This window comes from Gorilla gorilla, chromosome 4 (genome assembly GCF_029281585.2).
Source record: "Gorilla gorilla gorilla isolate KB3781 chromosome 4, NHGRI_mGorGor1-v2.1_pri, whole genome shotgun sequence".
Lineage (NCBI taxonomy): Eukaryota > Metazoa > Chordata > Mammalia > Primates > Hominidae > Gorilla > Gorilla gorilla.
Window position 1 is genome coordinate 63,307,847 of NC_073228.2, and position 25,179 is coordinate 63,333,025.

At 40.4% G+C, this 25,179-nt stretch overlaps 1 protein-coding gene and 1 pseudogene across 5 annotated transcripts in view; one reads left to right on the forward strand and one right to left on the reverse strand.

Annotated features, from left to right (window-relative positions):
* SSH2 (slingshot protein phosphatase 2) overlaps positions 1-25,179 on the forward strand; it is a 305,334-nt gene that overhangs the window by 143,385 nt on the left and 136,770 nt on the right. The gene's annotated exons all lie outside the window — the stretch shown is intronic.
* Positions 9,966-10,091, reverse strand: LOC115934827 (uncharacterized; annotated as a pseudogene).

Consider the following 25,179-nt stretch of genomic DNA (forward strand, 5'->3'; position numbering starts at 1 on the left):
GCTGAGAAGGAAGGATTGCTTGAGCCCAGGAGTTTGAGACCAGCCTGGGAAACATGGCAAGACCCCATCTCTACAAAAGATAAAAAAATTTAGCCAGGTGTGGTGTCACACACCTGTCCCAGCTACTCAGAATGTTGAGGTGGGAAGACTGCTTGAGTCCAGGAATTAAAGGCTGTGGTGAGCTAAGAAGGTTCCACTGCACTCCAGCCTGGGTAACAGTACAAGACCCTGTCTCTTAAAAAAAAAAACAACTCAAAATCACTAATCATTAAGGAATTGCAAATTGAAACCACAGTGAGATACTACCTCATACCCATTAGGATGGCCACTATCAACATAAAGCGTTGGTGAGGATATGGAGAAATTGGAAGCCTTGTGCACTATTGGTGGGAATGTAAAATGGCATAGCTGCAATGGAAAATAGTATGGTGATTCTTCAAAAAATTAAAAATAGAATATGATCATATGATCCAGCAATTCCACTTCTGGACTCCTGGGTAGATACCTAAAAGAATTGAAAGCAGGATCTTAAGAGATTCATACAACCGTGTTCATAGCAACATTATTCACAATAGCCAAAAGATGGAAGCAACCCAAGTGTTCATCAACGATGAATGGATAAACAAAATGAGGTATTATATGTACAGTGGAATATTGTTCAGCCTTTAAAAAGGAAATAAGTTCTGACATGCCACAACGTGGGTAAAAATGAGGACATTAAGCTAAGTGAAATAAGCCAATCACAAAAAGACAAATACTGTACGATTCCACTTACATGAGATACCTAGAATAATCAAATTCATGCGGACAGAATAATGGTGACTGGGGGATGGATGGAGTGGGAAGTTATTGCCTAGTGGGTACGGAGCTTCAGTTTTGGAAGATGAAAAAAGTTCTAGAAATGGATAGTGGTGGTGGTTGCACAACATTGTGAACATACTTAATGCCAGTGAACTGTACACTTAAAAGTGGTTAAGATGGAAATTTTTATTTTACCACAATTAAGAAACAATGTATTTATGCCATACTAGCCCCTTTTTGTGATTGATTGATTGAGACAGGGTCTTGCTCTGCCACACAGGCGGGAGTGCAGTGATACAGTAATGGGCTCAGTCCCACTTGAGCCTCCCAAGTAGCTGAGACCACTGGCATGCACCACTATGCCCAGCTAATATTTTCTGTTATTTTTGTAGAGACAGGGTCTCCCTATGTTGCCTAGGCTGGTCTCAAACTGCTGGGCTCAAGTGATCCTCCTGCCTCAGCCTCCCAAAGTGCTGGGATTACAAGTGTGAGCCACCATGGCTGGCCACCTTTTTGTGATATTTAAACTCCAGCAATATTTTTTTTTTTCTCAGAAGACAGGCATAGAAAGATAACATAATTACAGAAAATCAGGTTTTATATCATTGACTATTATTGCAGTACTTTTCCTTAGTTCAGCTAAAGACAGAGTTATTGTCCCATGGCAACAAAAATTTAGGCTCACAGATGATTGAAGGGTGAGAATAATGGGATTTATGGGGCAAAAAGGAAAACAAAGGGGGAACAGGGACTTTCTGCAAGGCTAGAATTCCTGCTGGTTCCTTCCTGCCTTGCAGTTTGAATCCCAGGTTTCACAAAGGAAGAGGAGGGGCCAGGCTCCTCCCCATGCAAATTGTGCGAACTTCCCGAAGTTCAGTATGCAGGCTCATACTGAGGCTTCCCGAACCTCAGTATGCAGGCTGGCTGGAGTTTTGCCAGGGAATGTTTCCAACCTGTTCGTCTCACTATTTGGTCAAAAGATAAATGGATGAAATTTGATGCCAGTATTTCCTTTGCATATTTATGAACTCAGCTTTTTCTTGTGTGATGACCCACTTTGCTGACCAGGGAATAGCCAGGAAGATAACTATAGAAGTAAACGGGGCCGGGCGCGGCGGCTCACGCGTGTAATCCCAGCACTTTGGGAGGCCGAGGCGGGTGGATCACCAGGTCAGGAGATGAAGACCATCCTGGCTGACACGGTGAAACCCGGTCTCTACTAAAAATACAAAAAACTAGCCGGGCGTGATGGCGGGCGCCTGTAATCCCAGCTACTGGGGAGGCTGAGGCAGGAGAATGGTGTGAACCCAGGAGGCAGAGCTTGCAGTGAGCCGAGATCGCGCCACTGCACTCCAGCCTGGGCTACACAGGCAGACTCCGTCTCAAAAAAAAAAAGTAAACGGACTGGGCGCGGTGACTCGCACCTGCAATCCCAGCACTTTGAGAAGCCGAGGTGGGTGGATCTCGAGGTCACGAGTTCGAGACCAGTCTGGTCAACATGGCAAAACCCCATCCCTACTAAAAATACAAAAATTAGTTGAGCGTGATGGCACGCTCCTGTAATCCCAGCTACTCAGGAGGCTGAGGCAGGAGAATCGCTTGAACCCGGGAGGCAGAGGTTGCAGTGAGCAGAGATGGTACCACTGCACTCCAGAGCCTGGGCAACAGAGTAAGACTCTGTCTCAAAAAAAAACAAACATGAAACGCCAATATTCAAACATATTAACTGTAAACAGCTGTCTCATATGGGTCAACCTAATACAATTATAAAGATGATAAATAAAAATGAACAAGATTGCACTGAAATATATCTTTGCAATCTCAGGACACCTTTTTTAAGGTGAATAGTGAATAGTTATGATAGGAAACAAAGTACTTTGAGATCTTAATTTAATTTTAATTATAGTAGAATTCTTTCATTCTTGTGTGTGCCAACCCCAAGATAAGAATTGTATAAAGTAAGGAGTTTTACATTTCTTCTCTCAATTCCAGCAATACATATAATATATTATACTTTTTTTGATTACTTTGAAAATGAAGAAATTATTTTTCATGTTCAGCTGAAACCCTCCCCTATTTTTAAGCCTGGTTTCTTCCTCTTTAGTCTTTCATGGACATAAAAAATTACTCACCATCTGCTGAAAAAATTCTTCACCTTTGAAAATTTGGTCTTTATAAGGGAAAAATGAAGCAAAATAAAAACAAAACAAAAAGAAAATTTGGTCTTTTCCTCAGTTGTTTCAAAGATAGCAATGAAAATAAAATTTGCAGCAGAGGAGAGGAAAAAAGCAATGTGGGCCAGAGAAGTCTCATAAAACCTCTTGGAAGAGCTGAGTCATGATGAATGAATGGGATTTAGATAGGAGAACAGAAGAAAAGGGTAGCATTCCAAACATAGGAGAGTGGGGAGAATGGAAGGATATCATCAAAAGTCTGAAAATAGGCGCTAATGTGTTTTAGGAAAGTAAGAAGGTAACTGTCTATACCTTAAAAGCAGAGGAGTTTCAATTTGATAGATCTATGTGTAAAAGAATGACATGACTAATTCTAAATATCACCAGCCATTATTCAGGAGGTCATAGGATTCACAACTTCCCTAATTATTCTTTTTTTTTTTTTTTTTGAGAAGGAGTCTAGCTCTGTCACCCAGGCTGGAGTGCAGTGGGGTGCAATCTCGGCTCACTGCAACCTCCGCCTCCTGGATTCAAGTGATTCTCCTGTCTCAGCCTCCCAAGAAGCTGGGATTACAGGCACCCGTCACCACACCCAGCTAATTTTTGTAACCTGACCTCAAGCGATTCACCCGCCTCGGCCCCCAATTACTCTTTTTTTTTTTTTTTTGAGATGGAATCTTGGTCTGTCGCCCAGGGTGGAATGCAATGGCACAATCTTGGCTCATTGCAACCTCCATCTCCCAGGTTCACGTGATTCTCCTGCCTCAGCCTCCCGAGTAGCTGGGATTACAGGTGCGTGCCACCATGCCCAGCTTATTTTTATTTTTAGTAGAGATGGGGTTTAACCATGTTGGCCAGGCTGGTCTCTAACTCCTGATCTCAGGTGATCCACCCACCTTGGCCTCCCAAAGTGCCAGGATTGCAGGCATGAGCCACCGCGTCCAGCCCCCAATTACTCTTAAAGGTAACATCACTATTGTGAACCTAAGATCAGCTTTTTGAGATGCCTTTTCAGGTGTAATGGTTAATACTGAGTGTCAACTTGATTGGATTGAAGGATACAAAGTATTGATCCTGGGTGTGTCTGTGAGGGTGTTGCAAAAGAGATTACCTGGGGAAGGCAGATGCACAGTTAATCTGGTGGGCACAATCTAATCAGATACCAGCGAATATAAAGCAGGCAGAAAAACATAAAAAGGACAGACTGGCCTAGCTCCCAGCCTACATCTTTCTCCCATGCTGGATGCGTCCTGCCCTCAAACATTGGACTGCAAGTTCTTCACTTCTTCAGTTTTGGGACTCAGACTGGCTCTTCTTGCTCCTCAGCTTGCAGATAGCCTATTGTGGGACCTTGTGATCATGTAAGTTAATACTTAAAAAATTCTCCTTTATATGTATATATATAAAATATATATTATATAACTATATAAATATTATATATAATATATAAATATAAATATTATATTTATATAAAGTTCTGCCCCTATAGAGAACCCTAATAAATAAGGTTTTTCCATTTCTAACAACCGAATGACCCCACCTGGACCTGCCAACCAGTTCTGTGGCCCCCACTCAGGAACTGACTCAGCATAAAAGAACAGCTTCAACTCCCTGTGATTTTATCTCTGAGCCAACCAATCAGCACTCCCAATTCAGTGGCCCCCTACCCAACAAATTATCCTTTATACCAAAACTCTGATCCAGGCCAGGCGCAGTGGCTCATGCCTGTAATCACAGCGCTTTGGAAGCCCAAGACGGGAAGATCAACTGAGGTCAGGGGTTCCAGACCAGCCTGGCCAACATGGTGAAACCCTGTGTCTACTAAAAATACAAAAATTAGTCAGGTGTAGTGGCGCATGCCTGTAATCACAGCACTTTGGGAGGCCAAGGCGGGCAGATCACCTGAGGTCAGGAGTTCGAGACCAGCCTGGCCAACATGGCGAAACCCTGTCTCGACTAAAAATACAAAAATTAGCCAGGCGTGGTGGCGCATGCCTGTAATCCCAGCTACTTGGGAGGCTGAGGCAGGAGAATCGCTTGAACCCAGGAAGCAGAGGTTGCAGTGAGCAGAGATAGCACCACTGCACTCCAGCCTGGGTGACAGAATGAGACTCCGTCTCAGAAAAAAAACAAAAAACAACTCTGATCCTCAAGTTTTCAGGAAGACTGATTTGAGTAGTAATAAAACTCTGGTCTCACACAAAAAAAAAAAAAAAAGAAAAAATGTATAACATGACTTCCAGAAGGAGTCTGGCAGTATTATACAGCATGAGGGGAGGGGAGGCAAGAAAACTATCAAGAAAGCTGTTGCAGTAATTCAGGCAAATGGCTAGTTCCTGTACGAGAGCAGCATGAGGACAGGGATTATGTATTTTACTTTGGTATCCAATTAGCATGTAGTTGGCACTCAGTAAATGCTTAGTGAATGAACAGGAATAGAAGAATATTGATTACTGTACTAGAAATAATATTAGTTAAGAAAGGAAACTCTGTCAGAAACCATATGAAGAGTTTGCCTTTGGATATATGAAACAACAGGGCATTATTCAAGTAGAAACAGTTTGAAGGCAGTTAAAAGAAAACATAGGGCCGGCATGGTGGCTCGTGCCTATAATCCCAGCACTTTGGGAGGCTGAGGTGGGCAGATCATCTGAGGTGGGCAGATCATCTGAGGTCAGGAGTTCAAGACAAGCCTGGCCAACATGGTGAAACCCCATCTCTACTAAAAATACAAAAATTAGCCAGGCATGGTGGCGCACACCTGTAATCCTAGCTATTCTGGAGGCTGAGGCAGGAGAATTGCTTGAACCTGGGAGGGAGAGGTTGCAGTGAGCCGAGATTGAGATTTTGCCACTGTACTCCAGCCTGGGCGACAAAGTGAGGCTCTGTTAAGAAAGAAAGAGAGAGAGGAGAGAGAGAAAAAGAGGAGAGGAGAGGAGAAGAAAAGAGAAAAGAAAAGAAGTTATTGGGCCGGGCACCGTGGCTTATACCTGTAATCCCAGCACTTTGGGAAGCTGAGGCAGGCGGATCACGAGGTCAAGAGTTCGAGATCAGCCTGGCCAACATAGTGAAATCCTGTCTCTATTAAAAATACAAAAATTGGCCAGGCGTGGTGGCACGCACCTGTAGTCCCAGTTACTCGATAGGCTAAGGCAGGAGAATCGCTTGAACCTAGGAGGTGGAGGTTGCAGTGAGCTGAGACTGCGCCATTGCACTCTAGCCCAGGCAATGGAGTGAGACTCCATCTCAAAAAAAGAAAAAAAAAAAAAAAGAAAGAAAACACAGGATTAGGGCATGTCCTTATATAAGAGATGGTTTCTCAGTGGCACTGTTACTAATTTGCAGCTAAATTTTTCGTCCAGATTTCTGTCTTTGGTACCTTGTCAAGTTTTCTTTATTGTGTATTTGCTCTGTTTATTTTTTATCTTTGAGATAGGACTTCATCTTTATTCAAACCTATTTGGTGAAATAATTTTTCTATGGATTTAAATATCATGACAATATATATACTATTTTGCCCATCTTCCAGCAGTGAAAAGAGGACAAATTTATTTCTGCCTCAGTATATGTTCTAGTTAAAGACTATATTAACTTTGAGAATATGAGCATTGTACTTAAATTTTAAAAAGGGAGAAAAAGTCCGGGCGCCGTGGCTCACGCCTGTAATCCCAGCACTTTGGGAAGCTGAGGTAGGTGGATCACCAGGTCAGGAGATCGAGACCATCCTGGCTAACATGGTGAAACCCCGTCTCTACTAAAAATACAAAAAATTAGCCGGGCATGGTGGTGGGCGCCTATAGTCCTAGCTACTCGGGAGGCTGAGGCAGGAGAATGGCGTGAACCGGGAGGCGGAGTTTGCAGTGAGCCGAGATCGTGCCACTGCACTCCAGCCTGGGCGACAGAGCGAGACTCCTCTCAAAAATAAAAAATAAAAAAAGGGAGAAAAAGTGGGGAAAAAAGTAGGTCCATTGTAAATATGAGCTGATAATTTAATCCTCATCTTTTTTATCTTTAAAAAAATGTTTAGACCGGGCGCAGTGGCTCACACCTGTAATCCCAGCACTTTGGGAGGCTGACGCAGGTGGATCACGAGGTCAGGAGCTCGAGACCTGCCTGGCCAACATGGTGAAACCCCGTCTCTACTGAAAATACAAAAATTAGCTGGGCCTGGAGGCGCGCTTGTAATCCCTGCTACTTGGGAAGCTGAGGCAGGAGAATCGCTTGAACCCGGGAGGCGGAAGTTGCAGTGAGCCAAGATCGCACTCCAACCTGGAGACACAGCAAGACCCTATCTCAAAAAAAAAAAAAAAAATTGAAACAATCTCATACTTACAGAGAAATTACAAATACAATACAAGGAACTTTTTTTCTGAGCCATTTGGCAATAAAATGCTCTATCACCTCACTCTTCTTTAAGAAATAGAGTGATGATGTTAACATTTCATGGAGAAGCTGAATATTAATTGCACTTATGACAGGAAATATACATTAGAAAGACAAACAGAGGGTTTTTTTGTTGTTGCTGCTGTTTGAGATGGAGTCTCGCTCTGTCACCCAGGCTGGAATGCAATGGCACAATCTAGGCTCACTGCAACCTCTGCCTCCCAGGTTCAGGCAATTCTCCTGCCTCAGCCTCCCAAATAGCTGGGATTACAGACACGTGCCATCATGCCCGGCTAATTTTTGTATTTTTAGTAGAGATGAGATTTCACCACTTTGGCCAGACTGGTCTCGAACAACTGACCTCAGGTGATCTGGCGGCCTCCCAAAGTGCTGGGATTACAGGCGTGAGCTACTGCGCCCGGCCAGAGTTGTTTTTTTGTTTTGTTGTTGTTGTTTTTAAACAAAAGTAGAGCTTTCCATTTATTAGAAAGTGGCTGTAACTGATCACATTGAAGCTGTTCATCTTTTTTTTTTTTTTTTTTGAGACAGAGTCTCACTCTGTCGCCTAGGCTGGAATGCAATGGGGCGATCTCAGCACACTCCACTTTCTGAGTTCAAGCAATTCTCCTGCCTCAGCCCCCCAAGTAGCTGGGATTACAGGGCCCACCACCACGCCCAGCTAATTTGTTGTACTTTTAGTAGAGTCAGGGTTTCACCTGTCAGGATTGGCCAGGCTGGTCTCGAATCCTGACCCCAAAGTGCTGGGATTACAGGCGTAAACTACCATGCCCAGCCACTGTTCATCTTTTGCTGTGGGCCTTTCTGCACCCTGACTGTGCACCTCCCACCATGTGGGTTACACTTTCTTGTACAGAATAGAGAACTATCTGCCGTTTATAAATGTTTGGGGGGTGGCCACCAGGGGATGTAGTGAGCTGTCTTCTCATTTTCTTAAATTTCTGCTATCGTACAGAGTAGTCTCGCTGGGATATGTTAAGTGTACACCTTTAAAGCCTCTTTTCCTAGCTACTTAACAGCAGTAAGAATTTTCATTTCACTGAAGTATTCTTTGTTTCTGAAGAATGTATTCACAGACACTATTTTATATTTATCTGATGTGTACTGTGTCTGGTGGATGTGAAAGCCATACTTCTTAAATCTGATTTGAAAAGCAAATCTGATTATCACAGCCATAATTAAATTTGGCCGGCCTTCCTTCCTCCCTCCCTCCTTCACTTCCTTCCTTCCTTCCTTCCGCTAGTAAAAAAATTAGGTATATCTTTCCAATCTAGGTAAATAATTTTACTTTTCCCCCCTAGATGTTATTCATGATATAAGAAAAACAAAAGTAAAGTAAATGTCCCTTCGATTCTTAATTTTGCCAAATTGACTTTTGGAAGAGTTGTTTTCCTGGATATTATGAAAACCCAGACTAATAAAAACTCAAATGATTATTTAGTAGTAACAAAATCCTCTTGGCTACATGACTTACTTTTTTTTTTTTTTTTTTTTTTTTTTGGGAGACGGAGGCTCACTCTGTCACCCAGGCTAGAGTGCAGTGGCATGATCTCAGCTCACTGCAACCTCCATCTCCAGCATTCAAGCAATTCTCCTGCCTCAGCTTCACGAGTAGCTGGGATTACAGGTGCCTGCCACCACACCTGGCTACTTTATTTATTTATTTATTTATTTTTATTTATTTATTTATTTTTTTAGACAGAATCTCACTCTTGTCGCCCAGGCTGGAGTGCAGTGGCATGATCTCGGCTCACTGCAACCTCCGCCTCCTGGATTCCAGCAATTCTCCGGCCTCAGCCTCCTGAGTAGCTGGGATTACAGATGCACATCACCATGCCCAGCTGATTTTTGTATTTTTAGTAGAGATGGGGTTTTACCATGTTGGCCAGGCTGGTCTCGATCTCCTGACCTCAGGTGATTCTCCCGCCTCAGCCTCCCAAAGTGATGGGATTACAGGCGTGAGCTACCACGCCCATCCAGGCTACATGACTTATGACTATAGATTCTTACAGATTGCATCTTGGAGAAAAAAGAGCATGATACTTTCCTTTCAGCTGGGCTTTCTCTCTCATTACCAGGGTCAATGTTTAGCAGAAATTCTGTATTCCAGAGGGAAAAGGTCTAAGGCAGAAATCCTTTACTAGAAGAGAAATGTGATTTGGGTAGCTGTGAAATTGTGGCCTCTACCCTTTTTCCACCATGCAAAACATTTATATATCCCATAATTCAGTTCTCATTGAAAAACTGTAAAATGTTAGAACAAATATTCTCACATTCATTGCAGTACTTATTTTTTTTTTTCTAGTAGGGGAAAGAGGAATGGGGAAAAGCAACAGTATAATCATATCAGAAGAGAAGAATTCCTTTCATGGGAGGGGAAAGAGCTGACAGTCAAGAACTCTTGAGGAACAGTTGAGAGGATACTGTTCCCATCTGCTGGCCCCTTACTCATGGCAGGCTGCAAGGCAGGATGGGATGTGGCAACAGTGACCTCTATCTCAAAGACCGTCCAGATCAGGTTTTGTTTTGTTTTTTTTTTTCTAGTTTGGGGATAGTGCAGGGTCAGAGGCATGAATATACATTGGAAAGGGCTGTCTCCAACGTCCATTAGGGCAACTCATACAAGCAACAGGCTGCAAACACCACCAAGGAGGCTGCTGTTTGCAGCCATTGCACACCAGATCAAATGTCAGATCAACCAGTAGCTGGTTGTAGAAAGACTTGTTTGTAATGACATTTCAATTTTCTAAAGACAAGGATTGGTGTTTGGAAGATTCTCTTTCCATCCTTATTCTTTGTAGAATGAATGTAGGTACCATGGAATTGTGCATTTTCATTATTTCAGTGCACCATACATTTTCGTATTAGGTTGTCCCTGAATAACACTTTATAAGTAAAGCATGAGTCCTTAAACAGGATGGGCTGGTAATTAAAAGTATATGAGTTTGCCTCCAGCAAAATAAATAATTCTCAATAATCCATAAGTATGTATGTGTTAACTACTAAAGCCAAGGAGGCCTTTCCAATAAGAACTAGATAGATGCTGTAAGGTATAAGATTTAATGATTAAATAGCTGATAATCATAATGAATTTAAATTTTTTTTTTTTTTTTTTGAGACGGAGTCTGGCTCTGTTACTCTGTCACCCAGGCTGGAGTGCAGTGGCGAGATCTTGGCTCACTGCAACCTCCATCTTCCAGATTCAAGCAATTCTCCTGCCTCAGCCTCCCAAGTAGCTGGGATTACACATGTGCGCCACCATGCCCAGCTGATTTTTGTATTTTTAGTAGAGACAAGGTTTCACCATGTTGGCCAGGCTGGTCTTGAACTCCTGACTTCAGGTGATCTGCCTGCCTCAGCCTCCCACAGTGTTGGGATTACAGGCGTGAGCCACCATGCCCAGCCATGAATTTAAAATTTTAGCCACAATCTAAAATGTGGTTTCTGTACTTTTTTGAATTAAAAGGCTACTTTCAGCAATTGCAAAATGCTATACAAATATCCTTTTAAAAGTTAATCCATTTTAAAAGGCATAGTCAGGAGGACGGCAAGAGGGAGCTGAAGCCACAGCTCCATGCTGTGGCATCACCTCCAAGCTTCACTGATAGCCCCCTATAATTCCATGGCACCCACGTGACAATCCAGATCCACTTTTTCAGCTCTGTAGGCTGCAACTTCTTGTGTCAGTGCCTGTTCGCCCCATCAAATTCCAAAAGATCCATGCAAAGACCACAATGCAGGCCTCAGAGGTTCTGAAGTCAACTTTACAAAGCTGGTGGACAGAAAAACTAATGATTCTTGAATGAAAATATACCAAACAAGAACAACCCTTTATTATTAAGTAGGCCTTTGTATGGTGGGTCTGTGGAACACAACTGTAATGTCCATCACAGTGGTGGCTTTACTTGGAAACCTTCTTTGCTTGGCTCTTTATGACCACAACCTTCTGCTGAAATAGTTTGGGATTGTTGGTAAGTTATTTGAGCTAAAGACGGTGTGTTGGGCATGCCTCATAGAGGTGGTAAAATATTTTTCTCACGTCCTGAAGGAAGATCTTGAGACCTATTCAGCTCACAGATCCTAGATAAATCCAAAGTGTTAGAGGAATAGCATACTCCGTAGGTGTATCACCTCAGATGGCTGACTAAATCACGGCATGCTTGAGGAGCATGCTTAACAAGTTCTTACTTTATTTACTTGGATCACATGAAAGGAGCCAACCCTGAGGAGTCGCTGGGCTTTGGGCTATCACTTTTTGCTGAGACCACCAGTAGAACCTTCCTCAGTACTGAACTGGCCTTCAACCTTTAGGGCAACAGAGCAGCAGTGCTCCAGAGGACCTTGGCAAGAACCATGCCAAGCTGCTACTGAAGGAGTCTACACAGGCAGATATGTGGATTCTATTAGCCAGAGCCTGATTCTAGAAGCTGCTCATGATCCAAATTCCTGCTAGGCCTGATATCTCCCCTGGAACACAGAGTATTTGAAGCATTTGAAGAATTTTTTTCAGATTATGTTTAAAATTAAAACCAACTCATATTGTGAAAAACTCAAGGGCACGGATAGAGTACTGATGACTTGTAATGGAATGGCTTTACCAACTTAACAAGACCATTGTCTCAGGATAAGTCCCTACCCTACAAAATGAAACAGCCAAGGTTAAATCTAAGGAACAAGTTTGAATGCATAAATTCAGATCAGGAGAGGACTTTCTTTTCTATGAATAAAGAAAACCAGAACCTACAAATAAAAGACAGCTATATATCCTCAAAAAATGACATTCACAGGATGGTTTCCTCACTGATTTAAAGAAAAATGTTTTAGTGAATTTGATGCTAATTCTGTTCTAGAACTGTATTATTTGCAGTTCTGTTGTATATTAATTTGGTGAATAAATCTAGTAATGAAAAGTTCATAATATGGGAGGCTAAGGCAAGAGGATCACTTGAGCCTGGGAGGCAGAGGTTGAGGCGAGCCAAGATTGCGCCAGTGCACTTCAGCATGGGCGCTAGAGCCAGACCCTGTCTCAAAAAAAAAAAAAAAAAAAAGGAAAGGAAAGAAGGACTTCATTTTTCACACTCCAGTTTATCTCCCTTCTAGGCTGCCAGATCTCATGCATTCTTCATTTTTTATCCTCAAGGTCCAATCCAAGCCCTGGCAATTAATAGGCATGAATTACCTAATTGTTAAATTACTGAGTAAATGAGTGATAAATGCATAAATTGAAACTAGGGAAGTTTGTATAGCAATAGGCACCTTACAGTTTTGTTTTGTTATTTGGTTTTTATTTCATAATCATAAACTTAACTCTGCAATCCAGCTAGGCATGGAAGGGAACAAGGAAAACACGGAACTCAAAGGGAACTGCAGTGAGAGCACGAGTATAGGATACTGCAAGCAAATGGGGTGGAGGGGTGCTCTCCTGAGCTACAGAAGGAATGGTCTGGTGGTTAAAGTGAAACACAAGTCAAACTTATTCGAGTTGTCCACAGTTGGCAATGTTGATCTTCTTGCTGCTCTTGCCATCCTGCACCTTACAGTTTTAAATGTAATTCATGACCGGATGATTAACTTTTTATAGTACTATTACCCTCTCCCAGTATGATTTTCCCAATTGAATAAAAACTTCATTTTTAAAAAAGCAGCAGCATATATATAAGAACCAAAGTTTTTCCCATCATTCTTATCCACTTCTCTACTCTCCAATCCCAACCCCCAAAATTAGAATCTCACTTTCCTCCACGAAGTATGCAGGAAACTTTAAAAAATTAATAAGCTGGGTGCAGTGGCTTATGCCTGTAATCCCAACACTTTGGGAGGCCAAGGCGGGTGGATCACCTGAGGTCAAGAGTTCAAGACCAGCCTGACCAGCATGGTGAAACCCCATCTCTACTAAAAAATACAAAATTAGCCAGGCATGGTGGTGTATACCTGTAATCCCAGCTACTTGGGAGGCTGAGGCAGGAGAATTGCTTGAACCCAGGAGGAGGAGGTTGCAGTGAGCCAAGATCCCGCCATTGCACTCCAGCCTGGGCAATAAGAGCAAAACTCCATCTCAAAAAAAAAAAAATTTCCTTCTTGTTCACTACAAGTTATTTGTTTTGGATGAAAAAGTAAAAGGCTATTAGGAAAGGTTTATTATGAACACAATTCAGAACTGCTGAGTTTAGTATAAGGTCAAGTTTTTGTTTTTTGTCTCTTCTGATCTTATGTTTATGAGTTTAAACAGTATAAACTTTAGGAACTCCTTATATACATGGTTTTTCTTACCTTGAAACCTGTAGGTATATGCTCCTTATGCATATGTTTATGTCTTAAATATATTTTAAAGGAAAACAGACACTATGGAAAGATTCCTATTATAACCCAAATGGCTGGGCGTGGTGGCTCACGCCTGTAATCCCAACACTTTGGGAGGCCAAGGCAGGTGGATCACCTGAGGTCAGGAGTTCAAGACCAGCCTGACCAATATGGAGAAACCCCATGCCTACTAAAAATTAGCCAAGTGTGGTGGCACATGCCTGTAATCACAGCTACTCGGGAGGCTGAGACAGGAGAATTGCTTGAACCGAGAAGGTGGAGGTTGTGGTGAGCCATTGCACTCCAGCCTGAGCAACAAGAGCAAAACTCCATCCAAAAATAAATAAATAAAAAAAAATAACCCAAATGATCTCTCAAACTGCCAATATCTTCATATCACTTTAACAAAATTCATATTTAATAATCTCAAAAGGCGATGTGTAAACCATCTGATGGAGAAATCTTACAAAGTGAAATTAAAGAGCATTTAATAAAACTAAGATGTTGAAGATTAGTATTATTTGTAGAATATTGGTCTTCAGAAAAGAGAGTCAAAATGTTTGCCAACTATTCATGAGGTGCTTAGAAAACAAGATTTCTGAAAAACAAAAGATTTCCCAGGTAAAATTAAAATGTTTTTAAAAATGTAATTAAACAAAAAATGTATATGAGTTTTAAATATATATTTTCTATTCTACTGTGTAATGACAAGGAATAGGACCCCTTGTCTTTTCTTTTCTACATTGTAATATTATTTCTGTGGATAGAAACTCAGTTCTGATTTAATCTTCCTGTTTAGTTAGGTAGGATTCCAAGTGTGCAGTGTTGATTTTCTTTTTATATACAAAGGGGTCATCAAGGGAAGTCTGGATGTCCAGCAGAGTAGTAGAGGATGTATTAGTCAGAGTTTTCCAGAGAGACAGAACTAATAGGATGGATGGGTGGATGATGGATGGATGGGTGGATGATGGATGGATGGATGGATGGATGGACAGATGGGGAATTGGCTCATGCAATTATGGAAGCCGAGAAGTCCCATGACTGGCCATCTGCAAGCTGGAGACACCAGGATACTGGTAGTGTGGCTCAGTCCAAGTCCAAAAGCCTCAGAGCCAGGGAAGCCTTTAGAGTAATTCTCAGTCAAATGCCAAAGACCTAAGGACCTGGAGGGGTTCACTGGAGTAAATCCTGGAGTCCCAAGTCCAGAGAGCCTGGAGTCCCAAGTCCAGAGAGCCTGGAGTTCTGATGTCCAAAGGCGGGAGGAGAAGAGTATCCTAGCTCCAGGAGGAGAGAGGAAAGCTTTTTTCTCCTTTTATGTTCTATCTCGGCCTGTAGCCCAGGTAGATTGGTTGGCACCTGCTTACATTGAGACTGGATCTTCCCCACTCAGTCCACCAACTCACATGCCAATCTTCTCTGGAAACAGCCTCAGAGACATACCCAGAAGTAATACTTTACCAGTTCTGTAGGTATTTTGTAATACAGTTACATTGATACCTAAAATTAACTACCACAGAGAGAAAGCAATTAAGTAAGAGTAAGAAGACCTGATTTTTGGCTAACACGGTGAAACCCCGTCTCTACTAAAAATACAAAAAATTATTCGGGCATGGTGGTGGGCACCTGTAGTCCCAGCTACTTGGGAAGCTGAGGCAGAAGAATGGCGTGAACTCAGGAGGTGGAGCTTGCAGTGGGCCGAGATCCCGCCACTGCACTCCAGCCTGGGCAACAGAGCGAGACTCCGTCTCAAAAAAAAAAAAAAAAAGACCTGATTTTAGTTCCGTCTCACCTCACACTATGGTAGCCCTCAATTTCCTCATTTTGTAAAATGAGGATAACATCTGCCCATCTATCCTTTTAGGTTGCTGTGAGGTGGACTGAATAGAATCTGGAAAAAAAAAAAAAACACATCTTTTCTCAGTTAGTTGATGTACTAGCTGAAGAATGATAAATACTGCCCCCTTTCTACTAAGGACTGAGGAGTTAATTTTTGCATACTTGTTGGTTTTATCTAATCCAGAGAGAAAAAACAACTTCCAATGTTGTGGTAAATTCTTGAACATATTTGACATGGTTGTTGAAAAGTGTATAATTGTGTAAGTGTCTGATTTTGCATGTTCACCTGATTTCAGAGCAGAAAGACATAGAAAGTGAAATATGGCCAGGGAAGTTGATACACGAAGGCTTAGAGAGATAATGATGCTACTCTGCCAGGGCCTGGAAACTTGACCATCCTAAACAAACTGCATAGTACTAAATTGCTTGTGAAAGGGCTGAATCAATCCTGCTGTGATTTGAACTTTTGGCTCCTGAAAGTCTAGAGCAGGCTTGAAAATAAAAATAAAACCCTTACCTACTTACTAGGTTGTGTTTCAGGCCCTCTACTGAATTCTGTGTGTGAAGGACGTATCTATCCAAAGAACAAGAGGCAGCAAGAGAGAGATGAAAGGCGGTGAAAAGGAGTCTTAAGGGCTACTCCTTATTTAGTGAGGCAGTGCTCCCAGGGAAAAAGAACTTCCATCATTAATGTATTGATTCTTTAAGGAAATATTTACTAGAGCATAATGTGTGTGTGAAATAAAGATGATATATCTTAAGAAAGATATAAAGTGATGTAGTGCAAAGGATCAGTCATCTAACCAGGATGTATTTAGTGCTTATGACCTGCATAGCACTGTGCTAGGCTATATAAAGTCCACAAAAGAGTTAGTGTCTGATTTGCTCCAGTAGAGAGATAAGTTATATAGGCAGCAATTAGAGGACAACAAATAAATATGCTCTAATTGTTGTCTATATAAATATGCATTATGTGCCACAAAATAGAGGATAGAAAATAAGACTTTGAATAACGTAATACATATTATAAATTCTAGAGGACTTAGAAAAGTGTCACAGCATACTCTAAACCAGGAATTGATCACTGGACTTAATCAGAAGACATAGGTTCAAATCCTAGCTCTGACATTTACTATGTAAGTTTGGGCACGTCCCTTAATTTCAGAGCCTTAGTTTCCTCATCTGTAAAATAAAGCTGATAATCCTAGCTAGCTCTCCTTACCTACACAGGATTTTAATTAGAATTAAGTGAAGATGGATATGAAAACACTATAGAGTTTCTGATTATTGAAAGAGCTGAGAATTAAACTAGGTCTGAAAAATATGTTATACATGGAAAACCTGAAAGGCTGAATAGAAGTGGTCTCAGAATGGGAACAATTTGAACATAGGAGAATAAGACTTGGGCCGGGCACGGTGGCTCACGCCTGTCATCCCAGCACTTTAGGAGGCCGAGGTGGGCAGATCATCTGAGGTCAGGAGTTCGAGACCAGTCAGGCCAACATGGTGAAACCTCATCTCTACTAAAAATACAAAAATTACCTGGGCGTGGTGGTGCACACCTGTAGTCCCAGCTACTCAGGAGGCTGAGGTATGAGAATCGCTTGAACCTGGGAGGCAGAGGTTGCAGTGAGCAAAGATCATGCCACTGCACCCCAGCCTGGGTGACAGAGCAAGACTCCATTTTGAAGAAAAAAAAAGTGACTTAATTATAAAGAAAGAGAATGAGACTTGAATATAGAAGGACAGGATAGAAATAATCTAATTAGGCTGGGCAAGGTGGCCCACGCCTGTAATCCCAGCACTTGGGGAGGCCAAGGCAGGCAGATCAATGGAGGTCAGGAGTTCAAGACCAGCCTGGCCAAGATGGCAAAACCTTGTCTCTACCAAAAATACAAAAATTAGCCGGGGGTGGTGGCTCGAGCCTGTAATTCCAGCTACTCAGGAGGTTGAGGCATGAGAATCACTAGTATCTTTTGAACCCAGGAGGCAGAGGTTGCAGTAAGCAGAGATCGCACCACTGTACTCCAGCCTGGGTAATGGAGTGAGACTCTGTTAAAAAAAAAAACAAAAACAAAAAACTAAATATAGCAAAAATTTGTTTTGAAAGGTAGTTACACTGATACACTGATTGTGTTAGAGAAAGGATGAAGTTGAGGATTATATGCCGTAATGACTGGATTATAGTAGGATTTAAATTATGGTGGATCTGTAGGCTAGAAGGAAGAGTTTAGACTTGATCTGAAAGGGAATAGAGAAGTATTTGGGGAGTTTGAGTAGGGAATTAGTGTAAAAGTTATTTAACTCATTCATTTTGATAATCAGCATGTAACATAGTGCCTGGCATACAGGTATACAAGATTAGTCAAACTGAATTTAGTTAATCTGTCAATAATATGTAGGATGAATTGGACACATTTGATAAGCCTAGAATCTAGGCTTCTTATCAACTCAATGTTAGTCTGATTCATCTTTTTCTTTAACTATAACAAGGAATGATAATACCGGCCCAGCTAGTAGGTTTATTTTAAACATCAAATAAGATGATGGTGATGCCATCATCATTCACAAATACATTAAATGCCTCCTTCATGTAGGATGTTGTGTAAAAACTACAAACACAAAAATATCTTTAGATATAAGTGCTTTGGAAAATGTGATGAATACAAGTTTGAAATACAGAGTTCTAAAGGATCTGGTAGCAAGAGGATGGTATACAGCAGCCAAAAGATCATCTTACTGCTATATTTAGTACCAGGTTATGTCCCTATTATTGTCAGAACCTGCTAGGCATAAGTAGGATCAAGTAGAGAAGAAAATACCAGATGCAGTCAGGTAGGTATTTAAGGTCCCCAAGAGTTCTTTCTCCCTGTTGGCAATAGACTTTTTCAGTTTAAACCTGTAATGAACCTCCATCTTCATGGAGACAATATAGAATACTGTTTAAGAAAGAAGGTTCTGGAGCCAGAATAACTGGCTGGATTTGAAATACTGCTGTATAAGCTTAGGCAAATTATTTAACCTCTCTGAGCCTCATAGAGATAATAATAGAATCATAGGATTGTTTATAAGAATTGAGATAGTGCATGTAAACTCTATTTTTTTATTATTTTTTATTTTTTACAGAGATAGGGTCTCCCTATGTTGCCCAGGCTGGTCTCGAATTCCTGGAGTCAAGGGATCCTCCTGCCTCTGCCTCCCAAGGTGCTAGGATTACAGGTGTGAGCCACCACACCTGGCCATGTAAACTCTTAATAGAGCACCTGACACACACTGAATGTCAGCTCAAAAATTTCAGTTATTTTATTTTCAAAACCTTCTTGGCTCTTTTAGCCTCCATTCTTTGTTACTCCCAAAATCACTTCCCATTTTTCTATCTCTGTCTTACTACATTCTAGGACACTGATGGTATTAGGCCACATTAGGTTCATTCACCTATAATGTTAATAAGTTCTACAGCATTATCATTGAACAGATCTCAAAATATCTTCTGAATTTATAGAAAAGCTCCAATATATTCCTAAATTAGAAGTAAATAATTTTAAAATTTTCTGAATTTAAAATTATATTATCTTCAAAGTAGCTTAATAATTACGTTTACCAGCCAGGCATGATGATTCATACCTGTAGTCTCCACACTTTGGGAGGCCAAGGCAGGAGGATCGCTTGAGCCCAGAAGTTTGAAACCAGCCTGGGCAAAATGGCAAGACTTCATCTCGACAGGTGTGGTGTTACATGCCTGCAGTCCCAGCTACTTGGAAGTTGAGCCAGGAGAACTGCTTGAGCCCAGGCAGTTAAGAGTGCAGTGAGCTGTGATTGTGCCACTGCACTCTAGTCTGGATGACAGAGCGAGACCCTGTCTCAAAAAAAAAAAAAAAAATTTACATTTATCTTGTTATAGTCTAAGTAGTTCTTTGGAAAAAATAATCCATAATATAGTTCCTCATAATATTTTTCTTTATAAATTTTCTACTTTATTCCCATAAGCATATTTTACTTTTCTAATATATATATTTTTAGCTTTTAATGTAATGTGTAAAAGACAGGGTATAGAAGAGCATCTTGGGCCCTGAGTTAATTTAATAGATCATGGAGTAGCAGGAGACACTAATAATGCACAGGAAAATAAAAAACTAAACTCTTTAGGTAGGCAGTTTGATAATATCTACCAGGTCCTAAGATGTTTAAAATATTTCAAACTGCCAATTCCACCTCTAGGTGTTGATCCAACAAGTATATTCACATGTATGCACAAATATTTTTTTCAATATCTCTGTCATGACATGAACAAAAATTATACAAACACATGTTCATAGTGATATTGTATATAATAGTAAAGACTGGAAACAACTTAAATGCCCATAAGTAAAGGACTATTTAAATAGATTATATATGATTGTACAATAAAATGCCTTATACTCCTTTAAAAGAATGAGGGAGACTTACAATAACATGGAAAAATGTCTAAGGTATAGTGATAAGTAGGGGGAAATGCAAGCAGAATAATATGTATAATTCTGTGTGTGTGTGTGTGTGTGTGCGTGTGTGTGCATGTATGCTTCTTAAAGAGCAGCTACAATATATTGCTGTTTGCATATACAAGCAAAATTTCTGGAAATATTAATAACAGTCATCTCTGGGAGTAAGATGATGAGAATGAGAATGGTGACTTTCATTTTACCTTTCTGAATTCTAAAAAGATTTAAGCATTCAGCATGTGTTAATGTTATTTAAAAAAAAACTAGTTTAAAAAATAAAATGTTTCATCCCTGAGAGGTCTAAAAAGAAAACGTTTAAAGAGATAAAGTGGGGACTAAATGGTTAAATGTTTTGTAAAGTGTGTTTGATGTGAAAAGTGATCTGTAAATACCTATTATTTTTATTAAACAATAGAGTTTGGGGCTTTTGTAACCTGAAGAAAGCAGCATTTCAGCATCTCTTCCTACAGGAGCATATGGTGTTTAAGACCATGGGGGGATGAATGCCTTAGAGATCACCTCTCCTAGAGTTGATAGGCAGATCTTTTCAGTGTTTTCCATTGCTCTTATGGAGGAAAAGTTCCATGGAAAAGACTATAAAGGTTCAGTGACATTGCTTAATCCAGTGTTTAAAACTATGGTCAGATATTCTTTTTTTAAAAATTAGCCACATGGTGATTGCAAAACATGATTGCTTTTAAGTGCCTTTGTTTACGAAGTTTGGTTTATTGTATTATATAAAGAATGCCATTGACTAAGTATAGTAAGATACCTCTTGGTGAAAATTCAGATATTATCTTGAGAGTTTTGTCCTAGTGTTTTACAGATTAACAGGAGACAGAATGTTGCGTTACTCTGTAATTCTAAGTGTTGGTTTTCTTCCTTTTGATACTCAGCGGATTAACTTACTGTTTATTTTTCTACATCGAGCCCTTAGAGAAAACATAAAAATACAAATAGGTCCTGTGGTATAATCATTTTTTCTTATGAGTAAGTATTTTAAAACTAAAATTATGTAAGTTAAAGCTATTACATGAAAGCTTTAAAAATACAAAAATTGAGCACTGCACATCTCACATTACTACAGACGGTAATACTGAGTTAATGTAAAACTACCTGGCAAACAATCATAGTAAAGACTTCTTGGATGAAATGGTGGTACATAGGGGAAATTTGCATATATTTTATTTTTTTCTTTATTATCATTATTATTTTTTTTTGAGACAGCGTCTCACTCTGTTGCCCCGACTAGAGTGCAGTGGTGCGATCTCAGCTCACTGCAACCTCCACCTCCCGGGTTCAAGCGATTCTCCTGCCTCAGCCTCCTGCATTATTTTTATTTTTTTAAGAGACGGGGTCTCACTATCTTGCCCAGGCTGGTCTCAAACTCCTGGGTTCAAGCAATTCTCCTGCCTCCACCTCCCAAAGTGCTAGGATTACAGGTGTGAGCCACTGTGCCCAGACAGGTATTTTAATGTTCATTCATTCATTTGTCAACTTCAGGGTAATGAAAGAAAACAAATACAATTAGCTTTCTATTATTGAAAGCTGACTGACCGATTTATGGATGATGATGATAATAATAATAATAAACTTGAATTTGGTGTTGTTCACAAAGTACTTTTGTCCCTGTATCTTTTTTTTTTTTTGGAGACGGAGTCTCACTCTGTCATCCAGGCTGGAGTGCAGCAGTGCGATCTCGGCTCACTGCAACATCCGCCTCCCAGGTTCAAGCGATTCTCCTGCCTCAGTCTCCCAAGTAGCTGAGATTACAGGCGCCCACCAGCACGCCTGGCTAATTTTTGTATTTTTAATAGAGAAGGAGTTTCACCATGTTGGCCAGGCTGGTCTTGAACTCCTGACCTCAAGTGATCCACCGGCCTCGGCCTCCCAAAATGCTGACATTACAGGCATAAGCCACCATGCCCAGCCTTTTGTCCCTGTATCTTAATCAGCCCGTGAGGTAAACATTACCTCAGTTTAAGATTAAAGAAAGTAGGGCTAGGATAGATTAAGGTTTGCCCATAGACAAAGCAGCTAGAATCTGGAACTTCTGATATCAGCGTCATTGCCACTTTCTAATGTTGTCCACTTAAGCTATTTTTCAGATTTGTGGAAAAGAGCATAGAGGATAATCTCTAATCTAAACATTTTCATTTTCTCAGTGAATAAACTAAGGTGCACGGTGAGTCTTACCTTCAAGTTGCCAGACATTAAAGTGAAAGAGTAAATTTTTGTGCCAGGTACTCTTTTAAGTACTTTATGTAAATTAATTAATCCTCACGATAACTTTCTAAATTAAGTGCCAAGTACTGAGCCAAAGACTAAGTAACTGAAATTCATAGGTAATGGTTGCAGTACGATCCAAACCTGGCCTATTAATTCCAAGGCCAGAGTGTTTAACTACTGGGCTCTACTGCTTTGCACTAGGTGACTGTTTATCTTAACTGGATTAGATATATTTTCTCAGGATTCTCCAGAAGGATGAGATTCCTTTCTCAAAATTCCCCAACTCTCATAAGAACAGATCTAGGGACATTTCATTAGGGTTTTGCTATCCCATTTTATAGATGAAGGGACTTGGCCAGTCTTAGTTTATTAAGTGACCATGTTAGAACTACAGACTAGGTCCCCTGGCTTATAGCACATTGGTTTTGGCATCAGTTCAAGTGATCTACTCATGTTGAAATTTTGTTACAGCAGCAAAAACATATTTACTACATCCTTCATTCGCATTTCAGCACACCTTCAGGTCTGTCCTGGAATACAGTTAGGTCAGCATGTAAGTCTCCAGTTTTCACTGTTTTACAGTGATTATACCATAAGGGATACATGGATACACAGTAATGGAAGTACCTTAAGCATTTTCTACTTAAGCATTTTTAATACTATTAATGTGTCATCCTACAAAAACTTAATTTGGTCATAGCTAATGTTGTCAAGAGCCAACATTTTAGAATATTCACATTTTGAATCTTGAAATGGTCAGCAAATGACATGATAAAGCTAATTTCAAATCTTCCAACTCAAGCAAGAATGTAAAGAAAGGCAGCAATTTTTCTTCAGGGCCTTTGTGCAAAATTTGTTTTTTACAGAAAGCCCCTTCTGACTTCATGTAGAGTAGAAAACTAACTTAGTTTATTTCATGCTGCTCAATCTAATTTGAAATCATTTTTGAATTCCTAGATGCATGGGTACAGAGAGCTTGCTCCCTAGAGCCTTGTTTCCCGACAGTGGAGAGTAAAGAATTAAATTGAGCTGAAACTAAATTGATTAGCATTTTGACACTCTGCACACTGTGCAAAGAAAAGGAATTTGCTCAACTTTTAAAAACAGACAGTAGCACAAAGAACTATTTTCTTAAAGGTATCCCAGTTTGCAAAGATGATTTAATTTTTTTCTTAAAAAAGCAAGAGACAGGCCGGGTGCAGTGGCTCACGCCTGTAATCCCAGCACTTTGGGAGGCCAAGGCGGGCAGATTGCCTGAGGTCAGGAGTTCGAGACCAGCCTGGCCAACATGGTGAAACCCTGTTTCTACTAAAAATACAAAAAATTAGCCAGGCATGGTGGCGCACACCTGTAATCCCAGCTACTCAGGAAGCCGAGGCACGAGAATCACTTGAACCCGCGAGGTGGAGTTGCAGTGAGCTGAGATCGCGCCATTGCACTCCAGCGTGGGCAACAAGAGTGAAACTCTGTCTCAGGAAAAAAAAAAAAAAAAGCAGGAGACATGTTCTAGCACTTTCTCAATTTCCTATATTACAGTTCAAAGTGAGAATTTGACTTTGAGAAGCTTTTGAAAAAGCCTGGATAGGGATGTTAACATAGCCTCCTTAGCTGAACAGACACTGACAGAGGTCTTCTGAGGAGAAAGGAAAGGACTATGCACTTCTGGGGCGTCGCTATAGGAACCTATTTATAAAAGACAAGATACATATTTATGAAATCTTTATCTCTGGCATTTTTAAATGCAAGAGATATTAAGTATGAATTGAATAATATACATTTCCTGCTTTTTCAGACAGATACAGATGATTACCATGCCATCATCTGTCCTAAATGGCATCATTTAGTGTTGACTTCAATAAAATCCTCTCTCTGCTGTGTCATGAAAGGAACTGGACTCACCTTAACAGTGCTGTTCTAACGCGCCTGCTGCTTTTTTTTTTTTTTTTTTTTATCACAGCAGGAGGCTGTAATAAATTACAGTCTGGAAGAAGTTTCAAACTGGCAAGTTTGCCAGATATTTTAAGCAATTTATTTTGGGGTGTATCAGCAGATTTTTTTTTACACTACCATTTGGGTGCCTGCTGACACAGCCTGAATAAATCTTTCAAACATTTTCCTTCCTAGAGATGGATGAAGATGATGAACTCCAAGATCCAGACCTTCCGTTAACTCTTCACTTGCCACCTGGTGCTTTCCTATTACCAGATATCTCAGAAACTTAGATAACTCTTTACAGCATGAGTTTTCAGTATTTCAAGTCCCTCAAGGTACTTTGGCAACAGGTTTAAGTTGTATAGAAGAATCAACTAACGAGTAATTCTGGTTTTAGGCATAGACCTTATAATTTGGATTGATTATTTCATTACTAGTATCTTGAAAATTGCCAAACTTTCCAATGGGAAAAGAGCATAAATATTTATATAAAACAAAGGCTTATTCTTTTCTTGATTATAGCATGTTGAGTCTTAAAGTCACTTCTTCCTAATTTTAATCTAATTGGTTAGTGAAGTTTTTAGAAATTATTATTAATTTCTGACTCCAGAATTCTAAGGCAGCTTCAGTGATATATATTTTAGTCTAGTATTCAAAAATGCTGAAAATGCTGATACCTGAAAATATTTGCTGTAGCATAATGAGACTGGAAAGGTAAAATAAAAGGAAGCTAACTTCTATTGAATGCCTGCACCATGCCAGCCCCATTTGTGAGCACAGCATGCAGGAGAGAGAGAGAGCACAGTCATATTTTACAAAGAGCTGGTCCCTGGTCAGGTGAAAGGCACTGCTCAGTGAATTGGAAGGAACATGGTAAGGGCTTAAAACTGTAAAGGCGTCAGGGAATACAGTTTGAAGGTAAAAGCCCTAGATCAAATGTCATAAAACCTGGGTTCCTGAATGACATTATTTATAAACGAGGTCATCTGCTTAGACCTTAAATGTTACTGTATCTGTAAAGTGAAGAT